At 37.8% G+C, this 24,362-nt stretch overlaps 1 long non-coding RNA gene across 1 annotated transcript; it reads left to right on the top strand.

Annotated features, from left to right (window-relative positions):
• The first annotated feature begins 18,177 nt into the window (after window positions 1-18,177).
• Window positions 18,178-22,620, top strand: LOC307162336. Its single transcript, XR_013821901.1, has 4 exons — window positions 18,178-19,124; window positions 19,275-19,438; window positions 20,986-21,099; window positions 21,952-22,620. It is a non-coding gene; the product is annotated as an uncharacterized lncRNA (long non-coding RNA).
• The last annotated feature ends 1,742 nt before the right edge of the window (window positions 22,621-24,362 follow it).

The raw sequence follows: 24,362 nt of genomic DNA, 5'->3' as shown, positions 1-24,362 counted from the left end.
AGCAGGATCGAGAGCTGTGGGAGCAGAGCAAGGCTGTTGGTGTGAACCGGAAGTTGTGACTGACCTTACTTTGGTATTGTGACATAGGCTGTGTCTGAAAACGTAGGCAGCTGACTTGTTGCCTTGCTGCCTTATCAGGCAATGACTTTGTAGGCAGCGTTTGCGCATGAAGGTATCTCACGAAATGGATTTTGGACAGACTTCTAAGGCAGCGTAGCGGTTTAATGATCTACAGCAAAATAGAGCGAGTTTTGGTGGTAACTAAAAGTACCATAAGAGTGTTTATTGAACCAATCAGATAAGAGTAAAGCGAAAGTCAGCGAGAAGCTCATTTGATTGGCTACATGAAGAAGATCTAACCCTTCTCTTTGCGCTTGTAAAACTCAATGAGTGACAGAATCGTGCCAAAACTGGAAGCGCAGATGAAAGAAAGATGCAACTGTACAAATCGGGTTATTTCGGGAACTTTTTTGCCCCATGCTCACAAAAAGTCATTTAGACATTTGCAACAGTTTATTTTTTTACACAAAGTTTGATTTTACGCAATTAATCTGTTTTGCAGTTCCTGACTCAGTTGTTTTCAGTTGCAAATTGCTGTTCACAGGCTTGCAGTGCTTTTGGCCGTATTTATGCAAAAAAATCGTGCCACAAGTGTAAGCGTGGAAAGAATAGTCAGAAATATACAGATCCTATTTATTTTGCGTTAGCACGAAGCTGCAGTTTCAAAATACATGAATTACACTTACGAATAAGAGTAAAATTCTGCAAATATTTTTTTCTTACATTTGAAAGGCGATTTACACCTTTACAAATCTTCTCTTGCGCATGCAAATTTAATTTACGCTTGCAATCTTACGTACACTTTCACAAATCTTACCTTGCACATGCGATTCTTTATGACATCATATTACCTTCATACTGAACCCACTGAATGGTAATGTCATGATATCAGTCAGATATAACACTTCAGGTGTACATTTAACTCAACGAGAGTGGCTGGAACACAGTGTGAATGATTGTAGTGCATGAAAGCAGCCTTTACCTGACAACTAACTCTGGCGATGTTTATTTCTGAATATCTGTTCTCTGACCGCAGGTGCAGGACAACTGTAAAGAGCCGTGTGGACACTTTCTCGCTCTCTCTCAGCCTGAATGTGCCTTTTAGCACTGCAGGATATCAGTTCTCTTTCTGTCTTTCACTGGACATTACAGGTCACCTGTCAGAGACGCTGTGTGTGTTGGAGAGCTGTCAAATTACAGTATTTAAGGTGTATTCAAAGGAAATGCAGTGAAACATTTTAAGAGGTGCAGATGGAGTGGACAGTAAACACTGTTATTATGGGGTTCATGTGTGTATGGCGGCCCCAAAAAGAACAAAAATCCCCCTCTAAACAAATGCATCACATCATGAAGACTAACCTTGCTTGCCCATCAAATCTGGTGCATAGAGACTTTCAGGTGATGCTTTTTGTGCGTGTGTCAGTGTATGTGTAAAGATACTGGATGATTTAGCAACAAAAAACTGCCAAGTTTACAAAATGTACTACCAGATAGTTCAGGATTCAGACCTTACATTCATATTTGTTTGTACTGTATATAGTATGGATAGTATACAGTATTTAATGTCTGAACATGCATTAAGAGTTATGGCTAGACTTATATTTAGTTGTTTTTAAATGATTAATAATCCCCCCTCGGTTCAAATTGCGGGGGCCCGCCGAAAGTAGCGCCGTGACAGGTACGAAAGTAAGGCTGTGAGGGTGTAAAGTGATCCACTGAAGGCAAGTTGTAAAGAGAACCCAAGTGCAGCTTTATTTAAATAATAAAATCAAAACATAAAACAAAAGCATGACGTGGCATGAACTCAAAAACATGAAAATGAAAAGGACTCACAACAGTGGTTACAGGAAACAATACTTGACCAAGAAGATACATGGCAAACATGAGGGCATACATACACAGACTAATGACAAGACAAGGGACACCTGTGAAGAATGAACAGACGATTACCAATGACAAGACACATGGCAGGATCACATGACAAACAGGGAATCACATGACAGACATGAAAACATGACATGAACAAACCCAAAACTTGACAGAGGGATAGACTTACTGTGTTTTTAATGGCATCCGCTGTAAAAAGCTGTATAAAGCTCCTAGATCACTTTACATTTTCCACAGCTCATATTATCGGGAGTTTTTGTCGACTGAAATTTTATGGAAAGATATTTTTGCTGTGTTTCGTCAGCAGAACAATCCAAAAACACATTAAATAGCAGTTCAACCCACTGAAGAGATGGATGTCTATCCCTCAGCCTCACTTTCATTCCCATTAAAAAAAAATCAAAGATGGCGCTGCTGTGAATAAGGTCTATTGCACTACTACTTAAATGCTGTATCGAGTCAGTCGACCAAATAAGATCAAAACTAATTCAGTAATATATAATATGGTTATGGTTTAACATAATGCAAGGTTTAACAAAAAGACTGCACTATTTATTTGTAATGCCTACTTAGGCGAATCTGGCAAAGTTGGGCTATTTTAGTACCCTGCTTTATCATATATTTAGCAGCTGCTTTTAAAGAGCAGTAAAGGCTTTAAAGGATGAAAGTACAAGCTGTGTCTTCGAATATTGCTTGAGTCATCTTTTATTTACTTTCTCTAAACACTGCAACACTTACTTTAACACAGCAATAAAACAATCATTTTCCCGTATAAGCCCAACCTTAGACAGACCATTCCAGATTCATCTCTCTCTCTCGCTGTATTTGTGAGCAATTTCAGTCGTAAGCGGTTATTTCTGAATCCCTCACGTAGACTGAAGGTGACCTCGGCAGAAGTCCTGAGCCTGTGTAATAGGTTGCATGTATTTTACTTTTGAGGAAAAAGAGTGGTTTCAATTCACACAGCTCACCTTTTCTAGGTACTTATTTTGAATAATAATTACTTTGCAACTGATAAAAAGGTACATTTTATGTAGTATAAATGTGTGTAGTATGAATATAATCTGGTTATACTACATTCGCCATGTTGTCATTATCATGTGACCTACCAGAGACAGTTGCTTTGCTTCTCTGCATTCACAAATCCTCTCCCATGGCTTCATGGGACAGTGAAGTGTCCATCGTATGCACGCTTCAGAATCTCGCTGTAAGTAGTAGTAGTAGTAGTCTCGTCTACTCTTTTATGAGCACTGTGAATTCAGACATTACTCTATTACATACATGTTTTTCGCCTACTAGGGACGTATGCTATATCGTATGCAGCCTCGAAGTCTAGCGCACTATATTCAGACTGAATTATGGGTAAATGAACCAATGCCAATGGGTGAGCCCAAGCATGATCAATCCAGGTGAGATTACAAATAGGCCAGTGAATCTTTTGAAACCAAATCAGGTTTGTGCTAATACATTCTGTTAACTGCCGGGACATTTTTTTCAACTGCTACTTTAAAACCATTGACTAAATTAGTTAGGTTTTGTCAAGGTCACAGAATTAAACTTACTGTGTCCTCATCCCTAAACCATTTAAACATTGCAACCATATGTTTTGGAGCAGGAAGATTGCAGCTGCAACTTTATAGATCAGCAATATAATATTTTGTAAGAGGTTAAATCTTCCTCATATTGACACACCCAGATGTGTGAGGCGTCAGAAGAGGGCACTGTTTCTCCTCTTTGTCTGGTCGTTTCACACTGTTGCCTGTGTTTTCATATACCAACCAGCCTGTCACAGTTTCCTCTTTCTCTAATTTCTGCTTTTATTTTTTACCGAAACCCCCCCCCCCCCCCCCCCCCTCTCTCTCTCTCTCTCTCCGACCTCTTCTGTCTCTTTTAAACTTTCTCTTGTCTGCAATTTTGCATTGTATTACTCACACCCCCTGCGATCTGAAATGACACCTTTATTCCAACTTCAGCCACAAGCTGCTTTTCAAGAAACCTGTGGTTCATTTTGGAAATACATAGTGTAGAGAGCAACATTGTCTTGAAGTACCCAGTGCCAGCTACAAAGCCTTTATGTATTTTTGTCTTCTTTATTTATTTATTTTTTGCAATAATGACCATGCGACTCTGCATTATCATGCTTATTAGACATATAGTGAACAAATAAATTAAGGATGCACCAATACAGAATTTATTTGCTGATAATTAGCAGCTTTTCGTAGCCTAATGAACGAGAGTAATGGAGAGAATAGCTAAAAAATATAAAAAAATAATCAACTGACACAACATATGTGTCATTTATAAGTTACATTCGTAGCGCTAGTTCTGGCAGGTCACATTAGTCAAGCTCGCATCAGCTGACTCTCAGCTGATTCACATCTACCTATAGGAATACGACACCTATCACCATATACATACAGTGGGGAGAACAAGTATTTGATACACTGCCGATTTTGCAGGTTTTCCCACTTACAAAGCATGTAGAAGTCTGTAATTTTTTTATAGGTACTCTTCAACTGTGAGTGACGGAATCTAAAACAAAAATCCAGAAAATCACATTGTTTGATTTTTAAGTAATTCATTTGCATTTTATTGCATGACATAAGTATTTGATACATCAGAAAAGCAGAAATTAATATTTGGTACAGAAACCTTTTTTTGCAATTACAGAGATCATACGGTTCCTGTAGTTCTTGACCAGGTTTGCACACACTGCAGCAGGGATTCTGGCCCACTCCTCCATACAGACCTTCTCCAGATCCTTCAGGTTTTGGGGCTGTCGCCGGGCAATACGGACTTTCAGCTCCCTCCAAAGATTTTCTATTGGGTTCAGGTCTGGAGACTGGCTAGGCCACTCCAGGACCTTGAGATGCTTCTTACGGAGCCACTCCTTAGTTGCCCTGGCTGTGTGTTTCGGGTCGTTGTCATGCTGGAAGACTCAGCCACGACCCATCTTCAATGCTCTTACTGAGGGAAGGAGGTTGTTGGCCAAGATCTTGCGATACATGGCCCCATCCATCCTCTCCTCAATACGGTGCAGTCGTCCTGTCTCCTCTGCAGAAAAGCATCCCCAAAGAATGATGTTTCCACCTCCATGCTTCACGGTTGGGATGGTGTTCTTGGGGTTGTACTCATCCTTCTTCTTCCTCCAAACACGGCGAGTGGAGTTTAAACCAAAAAGCTCTATTTTTGTCTCATCAGACCACATGACCTTCTCCCATTCTTCCTCTTTATCATACAAATGGTCATTGGCAAACTTCAGATGGGCCTGGACATGTGCTGGCTTGAGCAGGGGGACCTTGCGTGCGCTGCAGGATTTTAATCCATGATGGCGTAGTGTGTTACTAATGGTTTTCTTTGAGACTGTGGTCCCAGCTCTCTTCAGGTCATTGACCAGCCTTGTACAGGTCTACAGTTTTATCCCTGATGTCCTTACACAGCTCTCTGGTCTTGGCCATTGTGGAGAGGTTGGAGTCTGTTTGATTGAGTGTGTGGACAGGTGTCTTTTATTCTTTTATACAGGTAACGAGTTCAAACAGGTGCAGATAATACAGGTAATGAGTGGAGAACAGGGAGGGCTTTGTAACTGTATGCTAATTGTCAATCGTATTTGACGATAGTGGGCCTGACAGAAATAAGCAAGATATGCATTCTTGCTTATAACGCAGACGCACAGTGAACTTGCTCTCAAGTGTTCACGGACCGGCATATATATATATATATATATATATATATATATATATATATATATATATATATATATATATATATATATATATACAGTGAGGAAAATAAGTATTTGAACACCCTGCTATTTTGCAAGTTCTTGGAAATCATGGAGGGGTCTGAAATTGTCATCGTAGGTGCATGTCCACTGTGAGAGACATATCCTAAAAAAAAAAAAATCCAGAAATCACAATATATGATTTTTTAACTATTTATTTGTATGATACAGCTGCAAATAAGTATTTGAACACCTGTCTTTTAGCTAGAATTCTGACCCTCAAAGACCTGTTAGTCTGCCTTTAAAATGTCCACCTCCACTCCATTTATTATCCTAAATTAGATGCACCTGTTTGAGGTCGTTAGCTGCATAAAGACACCTGTCCACCCCATACAATCAGTAAGAATCCAACTACTAACATGGCCAAGACCAAAGAGCTGTCCAAAGACACTAGAGACAAAATTGTCCTCCACAAGACTGGAAAGGGCTACGGGGGAAATTGCCAAGCAGCTTGGTGAAAAAAGGTCCACTGTTGGAGCAATCATTAGAAAATGGAAGAAGCTAAACATGACTGTCAATCTCCCTCGGACTGGGGATCCATGCCAGATCTCACCTCGTGGGGTCTCAATGATCCTAAGAAAGGTGAGAAATCAGCCCAGAACTACACGGGAGGAGCTGGTCAATGACCTGAAAAGAGCTGGGACCACCGTTTCCAAGGTTACTGTTGGTAATACACTAAGACGATATGGTTTGAAATCATGCATGGCACGGAAGGTTCCCCTGCTTAAACCAGCACATGTCAAGGCCCGTCTTAAGTTTGCCAATGACCATTTGGATGATCCAGAGGAGTCATGGGAGAAAGTCATGTGGTCAGATGAGACCAAAATAGAACTTTTTGGTCATAATTACACTAAACGTGTTTGGAGGAAGAAGAATGATGAGTACCATCCCAAAAACACCATCCCTACTGTGAAGCATGGGGGTGGTAGCATCATGCTTTGGGGGTGTTTTTCTGCACATGGGACAGGGCGACTGCACTGTATTAAGGAGAGGATGACCGGGGCCATGTATTGAGAGATTTTGGGGAACAACCTCCTTCCCTCAGTTAGAGCATTGAAGATGGGTCGAGGCTGGGTCTTCCAACATGACAATGACCCGAAGCACACAGCCAGGATAACCAAGGAGTGGCTCTGTAAGAAGCATATCAAGGTTCTGGCGTGGCCTAGCCAGTCTCCAGACCTAAACCCAATAGAGAATCTTTGGAGGGAGCTCAAACTCCGTGTTTCTCAGCGACAGCCCAGAAACCTGACTGATCTAGAGAAGATCTGTGTGGAGGAGTGGGCCAAAATCCCTCCTGCAGTGTGTGCAAACCTGGTAAAAAACTACAGGAAACGTTTGACCTCTGTAATTGCAAACAAAGGCTACTGTACCAAATATTAACATTGATTTACTCAGGTGTTCAAATACTTATTTGCAGCTGTATCATACAAATAAATAGTTAAAAAATCATACATTGTGATTTCTGGATTTTTTTTTTTTTTAGATTATGTCTCTCACAGTGGACATGCACCTACGATGACAATTTCAGACCCCTCCATGATTTCCAAGTGGGAGAACTTGCAAAATAGCAGGGTGTTCAAATACTTATTTTCCTCACTGTATATATATATATATTTCACTGCGTTTCACAAGTTCACTGTGCATCTGCGTTAAGCAAGAATGCATATCTATATTCTCAATAGATGATTTTTGTAGGATTTGTTTTTTTTTATTAATGTTAGATAATTCTGCATATGCAAAGCTCTTATAAATATTATTGATCATCAGAGAACCCTACAGGCAAATTCTCTTTTAATGAATATATAATTACAACCAGAGGCTGTGCAATCTTGTGTCATCTTGGAAAACTCAATGATTTTTACTGTGAGCATCTGAAATGTTGACCGTTCCAAGATGGCGGACGCGTCGATGTGACTGGAGCGGTCAAATAAGGCATCTTCGTATACATATCTACTGTATGACAAAACTATGTTCTAAAAACATTTTGATAACATTCCCACTGATTGAGGCAACATTATTTCTGAATGTTCAAAGGTTCAAAACGTCCAGTTTAAATAATAATAAAAAAGGTTAGCAAAAACTTAGAATGTCCACTTATCATTTTACAAACATTATGGGAATGTAAATGTTTCAATCTTGAATGATTTGAAATGAGAGATAAGTAGCCTAGTAACGTTGGAAAAAAACCTTAATGAATGTCCAACTAAAACATTTCATGAACAATGTATAAATTATGGTTTCGTGCTAACGTTTTGAAAACGTTATTAAAGACCAGATAACATTGATATATAACTTTGAGAAAACCTTTCTAGAACATTAGCCAACATTCTGAGAACTTAATGCGAAACACGTACAAGCTGAGTGATTCAAACCATGAAAAGTCCAAGTGGTGTTTGACTGCTGCTCGACAAATCAGATTTGAGGAACGAAACTCATAGGCTGTGTCCGAAATCTCCCCCTATACCCTTAAATGGGGCACTATTTGAGGGGACAGCTATTTGTAGTGGTGTCTGAAATTATAGTGGACGTTATCAAGGGCACTCATTCAATCCCACAATGCACCGCAATAACGAGTGTACAACCGATGTATGCTCAAAGGCTAGATAATACCCATAATTCAATGAGAGCCACAAGACGAATGAATTCTGTCCAGAATATGACGCCCGCAGCCGAATCATCCATCCATCCATTTTCCAAACCGCTGGTCCAATGTGGGTACAGCCTAATATCAATACAGGTATAAATTCATTTTTACTTGATTGTTCAATTGTTTAATTAAGGTTTATACATGCTAGTGTCCATGGCAGAGGTCAAGATACATTTTTCATTACTACTGGAGCTGGCAGTTTGCTAAGTTTCAAATAATTATTAAACATCAAGCACAAACTATGCAAAAGCATTGTCATCTACACTACAAGATGAAAACTGCTCCAGAAATTGCTTTGCTCCACACATTAAACATTTATGAAGTATGTCCTACACATAATTACATATGTCGTACATGTTCACGATTGCAACGTTGCATCCGTCCGCTCCCGGAGGGCCAGTATGCAGAGATATTATTGTAGCACGGGGAATATTTATGAGGACAGGGTTCGCTATACTATCTGCCTTTGCCTCTCAAGTCCTGCCAAGATCAATAAGTCTTCTCGTTGACGGGCACATGACATAACATTAACACAGCCTGATGGCACACAGCTATAGCCGGCGTGCTTTTGTGTCCACAGTTATCAGTGAACGTTGTCTTTCATTGGGTTAATTTGCCATCCGATTACTTTGACCACTCTATAAGCTTTCTGCCGATTCTATAAGCTCTTAGATGAATAGAGTATATTATGTCCATCACTGAGCTGTGATTATGCGACCTGTCCTTGACCAGGAATTAAAAACTAGTTAGTTTTGTGTGAATCCGGGGCTTTGTCAGGAATCGTGTGCTCTGCATAATTCCCTGTCAAGGAGTCTCCGCAGCATTCCAATGTCAGAGCATTCCTTTCATAGCTGATTATAATGTACGTTGGGCTCCCTGCCATCATCACAATAAAACTGTCAAAGCACATTTAGCAGAGTTGTAAATAAAGACATTAAAATGTCATTATTCATGTTGAGCTATTGACAAGGTTTTGTACAGTAAATATATATTGGATCTGACAACAATTTGATATTGTAAATTAGAGGACATCCAGAGAAACTCAATCACAATGGTTTGTGTACAAGGTTCCTTTCATATGAGAATGTTTCAAGAATGAAAAGAGTGCAAAACAAGCATTTGTAATGTTTGTAATTTCATCTTTCTTTCATGTTTACTTTCCCCCCACTCTTTTCTTTCCTTTGCCTTTCCTTTATTTTTCTAAAGGACTTTCTTGTATACTTACTATTTTTTTTTTTATTTTGTCTTGCACATTCTATGTCTTTAATATATCACACTTTCTTTTTGCTTTCACACTCTTTTTTACCCTTTTTTACACTTTCTACAGTTTTTTGCTATATATTTCCTTTTTTTTTGCCTTTTCTTTCTTTCATACTTTAACACTTTTTAATACTTTCTTTTGCACTCTTTTCCCTTCTCAATTTCTTTCACACTTTCTTTTGCACTTTTGATGGTCCCTTTTGAACATTCTGTGGACTATAAGTAACTTTGCAACATGTCAACTAACTGTCATTAGAGTATTAGTAGACTGTCTGCTTAATATCTGCTAACTCTTTACTGTGATGCTCCTCCAACAGACATTCTACTGACTATAAGTAACTTTGCAACTACAAGTCAACTTATTCTAACCCGAACCCTACCAGTTTACTAATACTCTACTAACACTCTAATGAGAGTTAGTAGACATGTAGGTGCAATGTTACTTATAGTCAACAGAATGTGTTAAAGGGACCATCAAAATAAAGTGAAACCTACATTTATTTTCTTGTTTCACTTTCTTTTTCTTTGGCATTGTTTTGTTGTTCACCTTCTGGAAATTGCTTGGGATAAAAGAATGTGCTAAATTGAAACTGATATGAAAATTATTGTTGTTATTATTATTTTACTAGTTCACTTTTTCCTGTTCCATTTTTAACTCTTTCCCCGCTGGTGTTTTCTAAAAAGTTGCCAGTCAGCGCCAGCATTTTTGATCGTTTTCAAAAAAATTCTTGGCCCCCAGAATATTTTGTTGTATGAATATGTGAACATACAATATATAAAAAGGAAAGAACAGAGCCTGTGCTTCATTCATTCTTTTTTTTATCAACGTGGGTAAGTTTCATACAAAAGCAACATTTTGAACAAAAAGCTGAGAAAATTGCCTTTTTGTCAAAGACTTTGTCCGGATCAGATTCTGAACGATGATCAAAACAGAGTAGATGGAGTTCATCAACACCCCAAAGCTTCACAGTCCTATACCTCTTTCTGGGTTCGAGATTTCACTCTCTAACTTTAGGCAGTTTTGATTTATATGCTGTTGAATATTTGATGATCACGTTAGCTTGTAAGCAATCTTCTATCCTCTCCTCCTAGTCTGCATCTGAAATTGCATACTTCCTATAGTAGGCGAAAAACAGAATGTGGCAAAAGTAGCATTTCCCAGTACTCATAAAAGAGTAGGCAAAAATTACCCAGATGACCTACTACTTCTGGTGAGATTCTGAAGTGTGCATATGATGGATACTTAACTGTCCCATGAGGCCACAGGAGGGGATTTATGAATGGTAGTTAAGCTACGCAACTGACACTGGTAGGTCATATCTGATAATGACAACATGGCAGATGTACATCTGGATTTCATTCGTACTATATTCATACTGTATAGAACATACTTTTTTAGCACTCGCAATGTCAGTACTCAAGAGAGTATGCGAGTTCGGATCCAGCCCGTATTTATGCAGGTCTTCTTCACTTTTTTTTTACATCCGTAGATGCTGTACGGTTCCAGAAAATGCATGACAGTGCCCCTTATAGTATAACAGTGAAAACAGGGATTGCCGGAAAAACTCGCCAATGGCGGGGAAGCTATTTTCTTGGTTAATTCCTCACATTCTCTTTCATACTTGTTCCTATTTTTAGTGCAGCAAATTAAGTTAATTCGAGATGTTGGATGTTGTGTTTGATCAGTATCATCAGCACGGCTGATTTTTTTTTTTTAAATTCGCTCTCCTAGATCTATTTATTTGCCTGTTCGTGATAGCTGGAAATAGCCTCCTGAGCATGCATTAAACATTTACACTTCCACACACACAACGGCTCATTATTTTTCTCCTCTGTACAAGGTATCTTTCTCACTTACAAAGACTTCATTAAAAAATAAAGAAATGTGCGAATGTTGGAATGTTGTGGTCAGTGAAGTGGGTTTGGATCCAAACACTGAATCCAAATCTTTTTAGGCTTCTGGTAGAATAGGCTAATTTTACTCCAAACCTGAGCAGATATTCCTAGTTGAGTCAGATGTATTAGTTCAGACCAAATCAGGTTCTCATCCAGGACTGAAACCAGTAAAACTGGCAGCAGCACTGAAACTACAGTTCACGATGTGAAATCATAAAGGAAATGCAAGCAATGTTTCTATGACGACCTCATAAGTTTGAGCGCTGTTCGCTCGAGGCAATCGGGCTCCTACTGCCCAACGAGACCTACCTTCAAATAAACGGATGTTCTCTCTCTATCTTTGAACACTTTTGAACCACATATGATTTTGCTCCAAGCACTTGACTTCTGAATGTCTTGTTCAGTCTTAATGACTAGCAAATACCCCAACACAACTGATGCTGCGGAACTTTTATTCTCAGTCTCTTTGTTGAGATCAAGCCGATGGTCCTGTGAATCTCAATTCGAATTGCATGCAAACGCACTCGTCGTATTCAAGCATTGTTTACCTAACGATTTTTGTCCTTATCGCCACATTCCAAGGTCTGTGTGGCGGTAACTCAATAATAGATCTTTGCTGCTGGTTCGCTCGTCAAATGCTCTGTCCTTGGCGACAGTCCTCTGAATGTCACTGAACATCTGTCACTATGCCAGAATCTGTATTATTTCCTTGGTAACCTCGTACGGTGACTTGTTCACATGGTTGCACAACAATTACTGTCTGCTGTTGATCTAGGATGCAGAATTGAATGAAATGCCACAGATTTAACCTGTTGACATAAGCTGATGTAGCAGACATGTTGCTAATGCTGGTTACAGACACACTTTTCTTTCGAAATGCCAGCTGTGACATATATCCGGTATATTGTTTTCTGTTGGGGCACATTGCTTTTGGCGTGTGCTATTTATTCTACACATACTGTAGGCTTACATGCATCAGATGGACATCTTTGTCCATTGCAGTACACTCTTTTTTTTCTCTTTTGTTTTTACATCTCAAATTCCTTTTGTTAGGAACTTTCAATGGGATTTGGTTGCTCAAATTATTCTTTTTATTTTTTTATTTTTTTTTACTCTTTATAACACCAACATTTCACAAAGCAAATGCAGTTTTGAATGCAACATTTAATATATGACTTAAAATAATAAATAATAAAATAAAATAATTATAAACAATTCTTTTTTAAATAACAAAAACACTGAAAAAGGAAAAGAAATGTAAAAAGAAGTGTATTAGTATCATTTAATATTTATAATTTATAATATTATTTATAATATAATATTTATTTATTTAAAATATACTGTAATGGTATTTTTAATATTTCGATTTTTTAAAATATATTTTCAGTTTTAGTTTAGTTTCAGTTTTAGTAATTTTGTTATGTGCTTTTGCTATTTTTATTCATTTTTGTGAACATAAACAGTCTTTGTAAAGTGCATAAACAGTTGGGAAATGCATCGCTCGTGTAACAGTATTCACATAATTTTTCAACATCTGTGAATGTGCGAGACTTGTGATTTATTAGCCGCTATAGGGAAATAACGAGAAGAATGTATCAAAGTGCAGTAAACTGTAAAACTGTTTGCGCTATAAACCAGCGTGTTTAATTAAGACACTACATTAGAATAATATGGTACATTAGAATATAAGTATAACAAGCTGTTTTGTACAGCTAAAAATAACTGGAAGCGAATGACACCGGAAGCCAGACACTTTCAAATTACAGTTAGGACAATAAGGTGGATATTGGATATGGGCATTATGTCTTAAAGTGACAGCAGCCTAATAAACCTGCTGACATCTGTTTCAATGTTAATCAAAAGGCAAACTCACTGCTCTTCTTTAGTAGGATTCATTTATATTTAATTTATACAGTGACGACTATGCAGTGGTTTTACATTTGATTACTTTCTGTTGATAAAGACTGTCCTGTTTATTATTGTAATTATTATTTATTTCACAGGAATGCTATATTTCTTAAGCTGTTGCTTATCAGAGAGGGAATGGAATATTTTGCACATGTTGCTTTCCAATAAATAAAGAGTTGTTGATTCATGACACTTTTTCTCATCATCTCATCATTATTTTAGCGTACTTAAAATACATTGTTGGCCATTTCAATAATATCAATGATAACGCATAATGATATCCAGTATAATAGGTTTAAAGGAACATTTTTGTGGTTTGATGCCAATGAAAGGTACTTCAGCCTAACTGATGAGGCTGTGGAGGAAACACTAGTCTAAACGGAGCCTGAACATGTCACAGAGTGGTTGCAGGGAACAACCTTTAGCCTCCTCTATCAGCTCTCTGTAGAAGATTGTTTTGGGGTGAAATCTTGAGGAAAATTGCTGCAGCTGCTGTTGAAAAGGTGCAGAGACTGTGGTGGGACTGATCCTGTGGGTAATCCTCACACACAGACGATTAGCCGATGTGCTCCGACGTCTGATCGGGCTGCAATTCCTCCAGCATAGATTGCGCTCTGTTTTTATTATTCCGCTCACGGTTGTTGTAAAGACAACCATTGTTTCTGAAAAATACTGAGACGTACTCATTTAGTGAGGTTTTAAATCCATCATAGTTCCGCATGACTCTGTGTCGCAGTAAAATGCAGTGTTTTATGGGATATCATGGGCTGCCGAGTATCAGAGACTTAAGTCACCGGGTCTCAACTAACTGTGCACATTTCCAAGTCTGTTTTGTGGAAAAACCTCACTTAAAAAAATAAAAATGTGTTGGATGTACTGTTTCTACACTGTGTAAAGTAGTTCCTACAATCCACAAGCTGAATTAACCAAAGAAATTAAAGTGACAGTAAAGACTATTTCAAACATGCTGTTCTTTTGAACTTTCTATTCATTAAGGAATCCTGAAAAGAATGTATCATGGTTTCCACAAAAATATTTTTTTCTATAACTGTTTTCAACAATGAGAATAAGAAACAATGTTTCTTGAGCAGGAAATCAGCATAGAATGATTTCTGAAGGGTTGTGTGACATTGAAGACTGCAGTAATGATGCTGAAGCTTTGCATCATAGGAATAAATTACATTTTAAAATATATATTTTTTAATAATTTTACAAATAAATGCAGCCTTTTTGAGCATAATAGACTATAGAAGCTTGTTTCTGCCACAGAATAAAACATTTAAAAGGTAATTGTGACTTTTTATCTCACAATTCTGACTTTTCTCTCACAATTGTGAGAAAAAAGTCGCAATTTTTCTTTCAAAAGCATCTTAAGAATCTCGTAAAAACATCTCTTAAAAAACTTTCCAACCCCAAACTTTGAAACGGTAGTGTTTATAGAAACTTATGTTATATTCTGCATGCTAACATGTGCTATGGCTATTAGTGATGCTTTTGTAAAGCATGCCTGGAACTAGAACTCCTATATTTAGTTAATTAATGTGATGATTCATATACATTTAAGCATTTACAGTAGCAGACGCTTTTATCCAAAGCGACTTAGATGTAATTAGAATGAAACATTTAAACAGCACCATGCTATTTAATGTAGAATTACTAACATTTGTACATGTTGTTTTACAGTACATGTGGCAAAAAAAGAGAGAAGTGAGAGAGTGAGCTGTTGAAAGGCCGATACGAGTCCGTTGAGAAGATAAATGGAGGAGCTCTGCATGGTGGCCACACTGAATCTGCTCTGTTCAAGAGATACAGACGGCTGCCAGATGCTTGGATTGTTGGATTCAGAAGTTAGGCTGTGAGATTCTTCTCTGTGTGACAGTAGGAAGAGGAAGGACTGCACTAATGATGGAGGAGCCTCTGGGTGACTGCTGACACCCTGCTGTGTCTCAGTCTCAGTCTCTCTCTTTCTCACACACACACACACACACACATGCGCTTACACCCTCAGGATGGGAGTCTCAGCTTGCCTTCACACTGCAGAGTGTGAGTTAAACGCCAGCTCTGCTCTGAGAAAGGTGTGCGGATGTGTGTGCAAATAAGGTGGTCCTTCAGGCTGACACACAGCCCACACATAGACTGAGACCATTCTTGTTTTGTCGGTAGACATTGTGTGAGGGGCTGAAGATAAGTGGCTCTCAGGAGTTAACCTGAGTAGAAGTTAAGTTTCTACTTCTGAGAAGAAGTCCTAACATCAGTATCGAGATCAGTCTGTTTTGATTTGCTGACTACAGTATATACACTCACTGGCCACTGTATTAGGTGTTCAACTGCTTGTTAACGCAAATATCTTATCAGCAAATCACATGGCAGCAACTCGATCAAGACAAGACGATCTGCTGAAGTTCAAACTGAGCATCAGAATGAGGAAGAAAGGTGATTTAAGGGATTTGACTATGCCATGGTTGTTGGTTGTTTCATGGGTGAAAATGCTTTGTTGATGCCAGAGGTCAGAGGACAATGGCCAGACTGGTTCAAGTTGATAGAAAGGCAACAGAAACTCAAATAACCACTCATTACAACCGAAGTCTGCAGAAGAGAATCTGCTAACGCAGAACCATGTCGAACCTTGACATACAGTAGATGTGCTGCAGCAGCAGAAGACACATCGGTTCCACTCCTGTCAGCTAAGAACAAGAAACTGGGGCTACAATTTACACAGGCTCACCCACATTGGACAATAGAAGATTGAAAAAAAAAGTTGCCTGGTCTGATGAGTCTTGATCTCTGCTTCAACATTCAGATGATAGGGTCAGAATTTGGAACAACATGAAAGCATGGATCCATCCTGCCTTGTATCAACGGTTCAGGCTGTTGCTTGTGTAATGGTGTAGGGCATATTTTCTTGGCACACTTTGGGCCCCTTAGTACCAATTTGAGCATTGTTTAAATGCCACAGCTAACCTGAGGATTTGTTGCTGACCATGTCCATCCCTTTATGACCACAGTGTACTCATCATCTGATGGCTGCTTCCAGCAGGATAACACACAAATCTCAAACTGGTTTCTTGAACATGACAATGAGATCACTAAACTCAAATGGCCCCCACAGTCACCAGATTATAAATTGAATCTGAACGTAGCTCATCCAGTCAGATTTTAGAGTCAAAACTTTTCTGCATTCTTCTTTGTTGAAAATGCATTTTTGTTCAGATTAAACTGAAACTAAACTAAACTGAGAGAGAAAGGTTAGAGGTCAGATAAAGGGAACAGTCAGAAGAAACTCTTTCCTATTGAATATGGATGAAGGGTAGAGCGTCTTTCCCCTCTGAGAGCGAGCCGGTGTTATGGTGCATGTAAAGGGAATAGATATTCTGAGCAGACGGGTGACAAAGCAGCAGTTGTAAAGCAGCTGTGACGAAGCATCTCAGAGAGCTCACTTTACTGATAATAAGCTGTCAAGAGTCAGTACTCACATGCCTTGAGACCCTCAGGAGTTTGATCGCTGTGGCCGACTAAACTCACCTGTGCCACCAGTTATCATTTTAACAGATTTCCACTCTCCAAAGATGATTTATTGGGATCTGCTGAGCAAAGAACTGTAAATTGAGGAAAAGAGCTTTAAGGTACCATCATAATTTCGCTTCTACTCACAGCGCTAAAACCTGCAATTATTCTCACTTACTTAACTTTGAGTAGTTATACTAAATGCCCCCTATCTTTGCCTTTGCCTCAGAGAATGTAAACATATTTGTGTTGCAGAAAGTTTTGTAGTTTATCTGAAACTTGATTCTTGATGCATGGGACAAAACACAAACATTTATGTAGAAATGAATTATTTTGATGCATATGAGATATTCACATTTGAGTGAAACCTGCTTATACTATCTCGCGAAATGCGTTTTACCTTGCATATCACTCAATACTGTATGTGCGACACCATCAAATACAATTTCCCAAAAACATCGTAAGCCTAAGTTGATTTTAGAGACCATTGGTGGCAATTGTTTTATGATCAACTTTTGGGAAACACAGGCCTGTTTAGTTCCAGTCTGAAGCCCCTCCTTCCAAAAAGCGCAATGTTCTCTGATTGGTCCTGGTGTGGTGGTCCTGTGTTTTGATTGGTCAACCGCTTCAAGCGTGTTACGGAAATGTAACAAAACAAATTTTACGAGGTGGCTAATTCGTACGACCTCACTTGTACGAATTCGTAAAATTTTTGCTAAATCCTACATATTTTACGAGTTGCCCAATTTGTATGAATTCGTACGAATTACCTACCCCGCCCCTAAACCTACCCATCACATGGGTTTAGACAAATATTTGTATGAGTGAGGTCATGCGAATTTGTAGGAATTAGCCCCCTTTTACTCACTCATACAAATTTATACCAATTGGTCGTGAGATAGCGCTGGGTGTTTCAGGGAGTTCAGAAACAGTGCTTACTGATATAGAGGATAACTCCCATCGGAGTGACTTTGTGCTTTGTAAATCTGCAACCTTTTTCATGCACAGTAAAAAACGTTGGGTTATTTGTGTAACCCAACCGTTGGGTTACACATATTGGGTCAATATGTTAGGTTATTTTCCAAAAATATTGGGTCATTTTTAAAATCGTTGGGTAATTTCTAGAAATAACCCGACTGTTGGGTTAAATAGCCTACGGTTTCTGCAGCGACGGTTCAAATTTTAACGGTCCAGTGACAGACAGTCAACGCAGGAGCTGCTGCTGCATCCTGATTATGAAAGGTAAGTCATATCGTTTTTATGTATATATAACATTAAGTATTGTGTACTGAGACGTTGAATATAATTATTCTAAATATGAATTTTATATTTTTTAAAAACGAAGTTCCCTTTAGACCGTTTTAATGATCTCCGGGAAGTGAGATCGATTGGAAATTAATCCTAGCTATCGCCGTTAGGTCGCTAGCAGTAATAAAGTAATTAATTATAACATTATACTAGCGAAACCGTTTACTACCAGTTACCTACTACTACAATAAACTAAGTAGGCCTTAGTCTGAAATCACTAGCATTACGCCTGTTTTACGGATAGCAATTGTTTATTCGTGATAGCAAATGTCTTAAAGGGACTTTAAGCTGTCACAGCTGAAGCAGTGCTCCAGACTGGTAACGTACTTTTTTTGTACAGGTGCGACTACAATTGTCACTAAATGCGGAACGAAAGAGCTCTAACGTTACTCATATGAACCGTAGTGCACGGACCATTTATCAGCTCGGCCCAGCGGCGCGAGCTCAGACATCGGTCACACGACACCACAACAGCGCTGTGAGGTGCAGTGAGAAGCGTTTGAATTCGCTGAAATCTCCCGAGATGAAAGAAAGATGAAAAAGTGCAGATATTCCCAACAACATTGAAATGGGAAACATTGTGCAACAAATAAACGATTAGTTCATGATTAGTTAAAGAAAGTTGATGTTTTCCAATACACAGATTACCTTGATTTACTGTAGTAACAAGTTTTTAAGGACTAAGTTAGTTTACTTTTCTGAAAATATTTATTTTTTTCTGCTTCATTCCAACACAGAAAGGAGTAAATGAAAGTATTATGCTGCTGGATGACAATGGTTCTCAACTCTGGTCCTGGACAGTGTACAGTACACATTTTGGATGTCTTCCTTATCTGGCACCGGTCTTGGAGTCCCTCTACTAACAAGTTGGTAAGTTGAATAATGATTAGAGATACGAAATGTGCAGTGCTGGGGCTACTACAGATCCAGGTACAGATAATTACTTATGTTTTTTTTTTTTTTTTTTTTTTTTAGCTGTCTTCCGTAATTTCAATACAGTATTTTTTTATTTCAATATAGTCTGAGCTGTTTGATGACTGACAATGATTGAGTGGCAAAAGAAAGCAAGAAGTCCTCACAGCCAAGTCGAGGAGTTCGTGAGACACACACCACCTCAACAAACTGCAAGAACTGCTGAAGAAATCATTAGAGAATATCCCAGACTTCACAGTTTTCTTGGAATGGTGAGTTTAATATGTATGCACGTGACGTAGTAGTGGGAAGTTCGGATCATTTTACTAACTTGGATCTTTGCATCTCATTCATAAAAATTAATAAATATTTTTTCAAGTCATTTCGTTAATTTCAGCAGAATGTATTTAAATGTTACATGTCAATAGCCAAATTCCCCAAACACATCAAATGTTGATCACATTTAGAATAAGAAAAAAAATGCAATGCAAGGAAGAGGCCAAATTATGAGAAACAGAAACGATTAATTTATTTATCTGGGTCTTCAGGCTATGCAGTCTGTTAGTTTACCCAATCTAAGCCGTTCGTTCATCCCGTGACATCCTCATAAACTGAGCTTTGCAGTCTGTAATACCGGATAGAGAATTGATTAGTTCACGTTTCGAGTCTATCGACTTCGGGTTCGAGTCATTTCTTTCAACACGTGACTACATGCTGAGCTATGCAATCGGTACCGGATACAGAATTGATTAGTTTATCTCTCGGGTTCGAGTCGTTTAGTTTTATGTCACGGAACTGTTGTTATTAGACTATATATATATATATAGTATATATCTTTATCAAAGTGGTTTGCCCCATCATAGATAAAGTTTAAAGCATTACCAACTCTTTAGTACCTCATCCATATGGAAAAGATCCATCATAACAGAAATTCTTAAATTATAAATTTAAAGAAATTAAAAAGCTATAATTTGAGACCAAAAATGTAACATGTTACTGTTAAAAAATTAGTAACTCATTTATGTGTCCAGCGCTGTCATGTGACAAAAGAATGAAAGACTCAGAGAGAAGAATCAGACCCGAAGACTCGAGAGATGACCTAATCATTTCTCTTTCCGGTACTGACAGCATAGCCTCTATGGGACTGACAGGAAGAACAAAAGACTCGGACTCGAACCCGAAGACTCAAGAGATGAACTAATAATTTCTGTTTCCAGTACAGACTCAGTAGTCCCGAGTCATATTAAAGATTCGTTCAAAATAAACGAATCATTCATGACCGACCCATCACTACAGTACAGAGAAGCAAATGGAGCGCATAATTGGATGTTTTTAAATAAACATTGACAAAAAACTATAAAAGTTTTAGGGCTGGACGATATAATATATATAACATTGATAGAAGTGATCACCCGGACTTATATAGTCATTATATAAAGCGTTCACAGGCAAATTATTATTTTTTTTTTTTTTTGGGTGTCTAAATCAGGCTCATATAAATATCAGGAAACAGGATTCCTGGCTGCATGTCAATATCCACCGATCACTGGATCTTTGTTAAGTTGTAAGGAACACTATATCGAGTCCAACCTTTAGTTTAAACTGATAATCGTTTGTTTTACTCACGTTTTCGCAGTTTCCCCTATTAAATCCAGTCACGCAACAGCTCTTCGGCGGGAAAGTGACGTCAGTGCATACCCTCTATATGGAAGGGGTGTCTTATTTTGGAAAATTGTTTTGGCTGTGTCTAAGTGCATATGAAATTAGGTTCACACATGTGTGGTATAGTTGAAAACAGTTTTTTTCTTGTCTTTCAAAGATGATCCTGGAGAAATGGCCTGACATCCTTCCATCATCGCCATACCTCACAAATGGAAAAATGGTGTGTCCAACATATGCTGAAATGAAGCGCAGCTTAAATGACATTTGGCCTGTAAGTAAAAGCAACACTATCAAGTCAATTTTGATAAATTACACTGCTCTTCAGCTCATGTTCATCCAAAAAAAGAAAATTCTGTCATGATTAACTCACCCTCATGTCGTTCCAAACCTGTAAGACTTTCGCTCATCTTCAGAACACAAAAGAAGATCTTTTAGATGAAATCTGAGAGATTTCTGTCCCTCCATTGACAGTATACACAACTACCACTTTCAAGCCCCAGAAAGGTAGTAAAGACTTCATTAAAGTAATCCATGTGACTCCAGTGGTTTAACCTCAATTTTATGAACTGACGCGAGTGCTTTGTGCAAAAATACATAATTGTTGCTTTCACGCTCTTGTCGTCTGCTCTCGCGTTAACACAACATGTTAATGTCGAGGTGCTCTCGTGAACATGCGTTTGAGTTTAATATGTTGTAAATAAAGTGATAAATTATGGTTAAGGGATAGAATATACTCATGTCACTTCATAAAATTGAGGTTGAACCACTGGAGTAACATGTATTACCTTTATGATGTGTTTGCTACCTTTCTGGGGATTAAAAGTGATAGTTGTGTAGCTGTCAATGGAGGGACAGAAATCTGTAAGACTCATCAAAAAGATCTTTATTTGTGTTCCGAAGATGAACAAAAGTCTTACAGGTTTGGAAAGACATGAGGGCGAGTAATTATTGACCGATTTTACATTTTTGGGTGAACTAACCATTTAACAGCAGGTGTAATGACTAATTAGAGTGACCATAATTTAATTCAATACAGCTCTGCTTTGATATAACTTTTTCATAATTTAACACTGTTGATGTTGTCACAGTGCATGCCCAACTGAACATTATTTATTCTTTTAAGGTTGGAGACAAGTGAGAAACAGTGAGACAAGCCCGGATCCACATGACTTGATGTGTTTCAAAAATGTTTTACATCTATGACATAAACTATTTCAAGACCTCTGCACCCATTTTGGGAGTTTTTGTAGCATGCAAATTTTAATATATCTGGAGGAGGTCCTGCCTCATTAAGAACTTTGATCATCATCATCATTAGGTCCAGTAGTCAACATATGTATTTGTAGTTTTATTACTCAAGGTATGTTTACACTAACACATCAATGCATTCAGTGTACAGTGAAGACCTTTTAATAAAGTTGTGATTAGGATTTATTGTTATTAATTTGTGTATTCTGTCCATATTTGTATAGGTTATTGAATTAAATGTATAGGTTATTAATGTGTAGTTCTAAATTTAGTGTTCATTTTGAATTTTTGTGTGCTGTATGCTGTACAATTGTATGTATGCTATGTGCATTTTTGTGTAGGTTTTGAATGTGTACTGTTTGTACATATTTGCATAGGTTTTGAATTTATTATGTGTGTTGTATACACTTGTGCATTTTGAATTTATGTACACAATTATGTATATTTACATTAAATGCTAGACTCCCCAATATATAGTTTGTAATTGAAAAATATATTTGTTGAAACATATGTATTGTTTATACAAATAAACAATCTGTATTTGAAAACAATTTGTATTTTATTTATTAAAATAAGGTCATAAATAAAAATAAATATTTAACTCAACTGTTGGGTTATTTTAACCCAACTGGTGTTTAACCCAATGCATTGGGTTAAAATAACCCACAGTTGGGAAGGTGCTATACCAATCCACAGTTGGGTTATTCGTTGGGTTATTTTTAACCCAACATTTTTAAGTGAGTGCTCAAACAGCAACATTACACACTAAAGAAAGTAAAAAAAAAAGTAAAACAAAAAACAAAAAACAAAAAAACATGATAGGCCCTCTTTTACACACTGAGCACACTGACGTTTGAAATTTGAAGACTAGGTAAACTTGTCCATGTTTTAAACATGTACTGTTGGAATTATGTAGCCATTGCATCCTGCACACAGCTTTTGTTCAGTGTGTGACATATCTACTTACAGCAATACTCTCTGACTAGCTTAAATGCTGCTTTTTTGTATGTCACCCACTGTTAACCAAACATGTTCAGCCACAGTGCTGAACTGAATAAACTATACATCTCTATCTGGTCTGTCCTTTAAGTTTTCTCTTTGGGCAGCATCTAATGTGTTCAGTTTAAATGTGAAGCAGTGATTCATGATTAGAAATGCAGTTAAGTGAAAATTAAAGTGTTTAGAAACTCTCAAACATTTAATTAAAGCACAGATAGCCCAGAAATGTCAGACTCGCTCTCTTTCTGTTGGTGCATTATTATTCTCTTTCCTCTGCCTCTTTAAGCCGCTGATTAGTGCGTGTGTGTATTTATACTGAGTGAGCATTTTCCCATCAGGCCAGACCTTAGTTCACTGTGTGAGAGTCAGAAGATGAGAGAGCAACATAACTTTTACTGACCAATTAAATGCTTCCTATGCAATGTGCTGACTCAACAGATTTCACCAGCTGAAGGTTACAGCCTAATTAGGATAACCTTACACCCCATGTTACACACATACACTATTAAATATTAAATCTCTAAAACAGCAGCAAATGGAGGCAGATTTAATGATGAAAACAGCAGGCTCAGCATTTCAGATGCTTCTCAGTGATGAGGGTGACTGTGTTTTTATAGGGTGTGTCCCAAACAGAAAGCTACTACAGTGTCACTGTGTAGTCCAGGGCTGTGTTCGAACCCTCATTCACCATTATCTACATTACTCCACTCTATAGTCCACTTGAAGGAGTGAATAAAAACGAGAGTGAATTCGGACACTGAGTGCGCTCGTAGGGCTGTCGCTTTTGCATAGTTTGTGCTTGCTGTTTAATAATCATTTGAAACTTAGCAAACTGGCAGCTCCAGTAGTAATGAAAAGATTTATTTTGAACTCTGTCATGGAAACTAGCATGTATAAACCTTAATTAAACAATTTAATAATGAATTAAAACAGAATTTATACCTGTATGCTATTATGCTGTACCCACATTGGACCAGCGGTTTGGAAAATGGATGGATGGATGATTCAACCGCTGGTCTAGTCAGTCAATGTCCTCTTTTTTTTTGCTGGTCAAACTATATTTATTACTTATTTATTTATTTAAAGTTAGCTTCAACAAAATGAATTACATTTACTTTAATAGACATTCCATTTTTATTCATTAAATATTATTTCACGCAGAAATCCATTACATTATGTACTCTTAATGACATTTATCATCTAATTTACCTATTAAAAATCGTAATATTTTGTTAAAAACAAGAATCATCAGTGAATGTACCTTTAATATGTGTATTTTGTCACACT

This window comes from Squalius cephalus (assembly GCF_949319135.1).
Source record: "Squalius cephalus genome assembly, chromosome: 7".
NCBI classification, from domain to species: Eukaryota; Metazoa; Chordata; class Actinopteri; order Cypriniformes; family Leuciscidae; genus Squalius; species Squalius cephalus.
Note: the sequence above shows the minus strand (reverse complement) of the source record. Positions and strands in the feature narration are given on the sequence as shown.